Raw genomic sequence first — 6,000 nt, forward strand, 5'->3', positions numbered from 1 at the left:
GCTTCACAACCATGGAAAAAAATTATTTGATTTTGACACAAGATGACCAGAATCTCCGCAAGTGCTCATCTGATTGTGATGAAACTTTGCACTTGAGATCACAGTCCTTGAACAGAGAGTTGTGCTAAATTTCATTTCGGTGGTTGCGTCACAACCGTAGAAGAAAATTACTCGATATTGACAAAAAATGACCTTAATCTTCCCGAGTACTTATTCGATGGTAATGAAACTTTGCAATCAGGATCAAATTCCCTGAACGGAGAGTTGTGCCAAATTCCATTTCTGTGTTTGGTTCACAACCATAGAAAAAAATTACTCGATTTTGACACAAGATGACCAGAACCTCCGCGAGTACTCTTTCGATTGTGATGAAACTTCGCTCTGAGGATCACAGTCCTTGAGCGGAGAGTTGTGTCAAATTTCATTTCTGTGGTTGCATCACAATCATAGGAGAAAATTACTCGATATTGACACTTAATGACCAGAATCTCCTCCTGAACTCTACCGATTGTAATGAAACTTTGCAATGAGGATCACATTCCTTGAACAGAGAGTTGTGCAAAATTCCATTTCTGTCGTTGCATCACAACCATAGAAAAAATTACTCGATTTTGACACAAAATGACACGAATCTCCGCAAGTGCTCATCCGATTGTAATGAAACTTTACACTAGAGATCACAGTCTTTGAACGGATAGTTGTGCCAAATTTCATCTCTGTGGTTGCATCACAACTATAGGAGAAAATTACTCGATATTGACACAAAATGACCAGAATCTCCTCCAGAACTCTACCGATTGTAATGAAACTTTGCAATGAAGATCACATTTCTTGAACAGAGAGTTGTGCCAAATTTCATTTCTGTCGTTGCATCACAACCATGGAAAAAATTACTCGATTTTGACACAAAATGACACGAATCTCCGCAAGTGCTCATCCGATTGTAATGAAACTCAGCACTAGAGATCACAGTCCTTGATCGGATAGTTTTGCCAAATTTCATTTCTGTGGTTGCATCACAATCATAGGAGAAAATTACTCGATATTGACACAAAATGACCTGACTCTTCGCGAGTGCTCATCCGATTGTAATGAAACTTTGCATCAGAGATCACAGTCCTTGAACGGATAGTTGTGTCAAATTTCATTTCTGTGGTTGCATCACAATCATAGGAGAAAATTACTCGATATTGACACTTAATGACCAGAATCTCCTCCTGAACTCTACCGATTGTAATGATACTTTGCAATGAGGATCACATTCCTTGAACAGAGAGTTGTGCCAAATTCCATTTCTGTCGTTGCATCACAACCATAGAAAAAATTACTCGATTTTGACACAAAATGACACGAATCTCCACAAGTGCTCATCCGATTGTAATGAAACTTTACACTAGAGATCACAGTCCTTGAACGGATAGTTTTGCCAAATTTCATTTCCGTGGTTGCATCACAACCATAGAACAAATTACTCGATATTGACATTAAATGACCAGAATCTCCTAAAGAACTCTACCGATTGTAATGAAACTTTGTAATGAGGATCACATTCCTTGAACAGAGAGTTGTGCCAAATTCCATTTCTGTCGTTGCATCACAACCATAGAAAAAATTACTCGATTTTGACACAAAATGACACGAATCTCCGCAAGTGCTCATCCGATTGTAATGAAACTTAGCACTAGAGATCACAGTCCTTGAACGGATAGTTGTGCCAAATTTCATTTCTGTGGTTGCATCACAATCATAGGAGAAAATTACTCGATATTGACACAAAATGACCGAAACTTCGCGAGTGCTCATCCGATTGTAATGAAACTTTGCATCAGAGATCCCAGTCCTTGAACGGATAGTTATGCCAAATTTCATTTTTGTGGTTGCATGACAATCATAGGAGAAAATTACTCGATATGGACATTTAATGACCAGAATCTCCTCCAGAACTCTACCGATTGTAATGAAACTTTGCAATGAGGATCACATTCCTTGAACAGAGAGTTGTGCCAAATTCCATTTCTGTCGTTGCATCACAACCATAGAAAAAATTACTCGATTTTGACACAAAATGACACGAATCTCCGCAAGTGCTCATCCGATTGTAATGAAACTTAGCACTAGAGATCACAGTCCTTGAACGGATAGTTGTGCCAAATTTCATTTCTGTGGTTGCATCACAATCATAGGAGAAAATTACTCGATATTGACACAAAATGACCTGAATCTTCGCGAGTGCTCATCCGATTTTAATGAAACTTTGCACTAGAGATCACAGTCTTCGAACGGATAGTTGTGCCAAATTTCATTTCTGTGGTTGCATCACAACCATAGGAGGAAATTACTCGATATTGACACAAAATGACCAGAATCTCCTAAAGAACTCTTCCGATTGTAATGAAACTTTGCAATGAGGATCACATTCCTTGAAAAGAGAGTTGTGCCAAATTCCATTTCTGTCGTTGCGTCACAACCATAGAAAAAATGACCTGAATCTTCGCGAGTGCTCATCCGATTGTGATGAACCTTTGCACTAGAGATCACAGTCCTTGAACGGAGAGTTGTGCAAATTTTCATTTGTGTGGTAGCATCACAACCATAGAAGAAAATCACTCGATATTGACACAAAATGACCTAAATATCCTCGAGTAGCCTTCCGATTGTAATGAAACTTGCACAGTCTTTGAACAGGGAGTTGTGCCAATTTTCATTTCTGTGGTTGCCTCACAACCAAAGAAGAAAATTAGTCGATATAAACACAAAATGACCCGAAACTTCGCGAGTGCTCATCCGATTGTGATGAAACTTTGCACTAAAGATCACAGTCGTTGAACGGAGAGTTGTGCCAAATTTCATTTCTATGGTTGCATAACAACCATAGAAGGAAATCACTCGATATTGACACAAAATGACCTGAATCTCCGCAAGTGCTCATCCGATTGTGATGACACTTCGTATCAGAGATCACAGTCCTTGAACCGATAGTTGTGCCAAATTTCATTTCTGTGGTTGCATCACAATCATAGGAGAAAATTACTCGATATTGACACAAATTGACAAGAATCTCCGCCAGAACTCTACCGATTGTAATGAAACTTTGCAACAAGGATCACATTCCTTGAACAGAGAGTTGTGCCAAATTCCATTTTTGTCGTTGCATCACAACCATAGAAAAAATTACTCGATTTTGACACAAAATGACACGAATCTCCGCAAGTGCTCATCCGATTGTAATGAAACTTAGCACTAGAGATCACAGTCCTTGAACGGATAGTTGTGCCAAATTTCATTTCTGTGGTTGCGTCACAATCATAGGAGAAAATTACTCGATATTGACACAAAATGACAAGAATCTCCTCCAGAACTCTACCGATTGTAATGAAACTTTGCAATGAGGATCACATTCCTTGAACAGAGAGTTGTGCCAAATTCCATTTCTGTCGTTGCATCACAACCATAGAAAAAATTACTCGATTTTGACACAGAATGACACGAATCTCCGCAAGTGCTCATCCAATTGTAATGAAACTTTGCACTAGAGATCACAGTCCTTGAACGGATAGTTGTGCCAAATGTCATTTCTGTGGTTGCATCACAACCATAGAACAAATTACTCGATATTGACACAAAATGACCAGAATCTCCTAAAGAACTCTTCCGATTGTAATGAAACTTTGCACTAGAGATCACAGTCCCTGTGCCAAATTTCATTTATGTGGTTGCTTGACAACAATAGAAAAAAATTACTTGATATTGACACAAGATGACCTGAGTCTCCGCGAGTGCTCATCTGATTGTGATGAAACTCTGCGCTGGAGATCACAGTCCTTGAACAGAGAGTTGTGCCAGATTTCATTTCTGTGGTTGCATCACAATCATAGAAGAAAATTACTCGATATTGACACAAGATGACCCAAATCTCCCAGAGTATTTTCAAGATTGTACTGAAACTTTGCAATGAGGATCATATTCCCTGAACGGAGAGTTGTGCCAAATTCCATTTCTGTGGTTGCAACACCTCCATAGAAAATAATCACTCAATATTGACACAAAATGACCTAAGTCTCCCCGAGTACTCTTCCGATTGAAATGAAACTTTGCAATGAGGATCATATTCTCTAAACGGAGAGTTTTGCCAAATTCCATTTCTGTGTTTGCATCACCTCCATAGAAAAAAATTACTCGATTCTGACACAAAATGGCCTGAATCTCCGCAAGTACACTTCCGATTGTAATGAAACTTTCCACTAAAGATCACAGTCCTTGAACAGATAGTTGTGCCAAATTTCATTTCTATGGTTGCATCACAACCATAGAAAAAAATACTCGATTTTGACACAAGATGACTTGAATCTCCGCAAGTAATCTTTCGATTGGGATGAAACTTCGCACTGAGGATCACAGTCTTTAAACGGAGAGTTGTGCCAATTTTCATCTCTGTGGTTGCATCACAACCATAGGAGAAAATTACTCGATATTGACACAAAATGACCAGAATCTCCTCCAGAACTCTACCGATTGTAATGAAACTTTGCAATGAGGATCACATTCCTTGAACAGAGAGTTGTGCCAAATTCCATTTCTGTCGTTGCATCACAACCATAGAAAAAATTACTCGATATTGACACAAAATAACCTGAATCTTCGCGAGTGCTCATCCGATTGTAATGAAACTTTGCAATGAGGATCTCATTCCTTGAACACAGAGTTGTGCCAAATTCCATTTCTGTCGTTGCATCACAAGCATAGAAAAAATTACTCGATTTTGACACAAAATGACACGAATCTCCGCAAGTGCTCATCCGATTGTGATGAAACTTCGCACTAGAGATAACAGTCCTTGAACGGATAGTTGTGCCAAATTTCATTTCTGTGGTTGCATCACAACCATAGAACAAATTACTCGATATTGACACAAACTGACCTGAATCTTCGCGAGTGCTCATCCGATTGTAATGAAACATTGCAATGAGGATCTCATTCCTTGAACAGAGAGTTGTGCCAAATTTCATTTCTGTCGTTGCATCACAAGCATAGAAAAAATTACTCGATTTTGACACAAAATGACACGAATCTCCGCAAGTGCTCATCCGATTGTAATGAAACTTCGCAATAGAGATCACAGTCCTTGAACGGATAGTTGTGCCAAATTTCATTTCTGTGGTTGCATCACAACCATAGAAAAAATTACTCGATATTGACACAAAATAACCTGAATCTTCGCGAGTGCTCATCCGATTGTAATGAAACTTTGCAATGAGGATCTCATTCCTTGAACACAGAGTTGTGCCAAATTCCATTTCTGTCGTTGCATCACAAGCATAGAAAAAATTACTCGATTTTGACACAAAATGACACGAATCTCCGCAAGTGCTCATCCGATTGTAATGAAACTTCGCAATAGAGATCACAGTCCTTGAACGGATAGTTGTGCCAAATTTCATTTCTGTGGTTGCATCACAACCATAGAACAAATTACTCGATATTGACACAAAATGACCAGAATCTCCTAAAGAACTCTACCGATTGTAATGAAACTTTGCAATGAGGATCACATTCCTTGAACAGAGAGTTGTGCCAAATTCCATTTCTGTCGTTGCATCACAACCATAGAAAAAATTACTTGATTTTGACACAAAATGACACGAATCACCGCAAGTGCTCATCCGATTGTAATGAAACTTTGCACTAGAGATCACAGTCCTTGAACGGATAGTTATGCCAAAGTTCATTTCTGTGGTTGCATCACAACCATAGGAGGAAATTACTCGATATTGACACAAAATGACCAGAATCTCCTAAAGAACTCTACCGATTGTAATGAAACTTTGCAATGAGGATCACATTCCTTGAACAGAGTGTTGTGCCAAATTCCATTTCTGTCGTTGCGTCACAACCATAGAAAAAATGACCTGAATCTTCGCGAGTGCTCATCCGATTGTGATGAACTTTTGCACTAGAGATCACAGTCCTTGAACGGATAGTTGTGCCAAATTTCATTTCTGT

The sequence above is a fragment of the Harmonia axyridis genome, chromosome 2 (assembly GCF_914767665.1).
Source record: "Harmonia axyridis chromosome 2, icHarAxyr1.1, whole genome shotgun sequence".
NCBI lineage: Eukaryota > Metazoa > Arthropoda > Insecta > Coleoptera > Coccinellidae > Harmonia > Harmonia axyridis.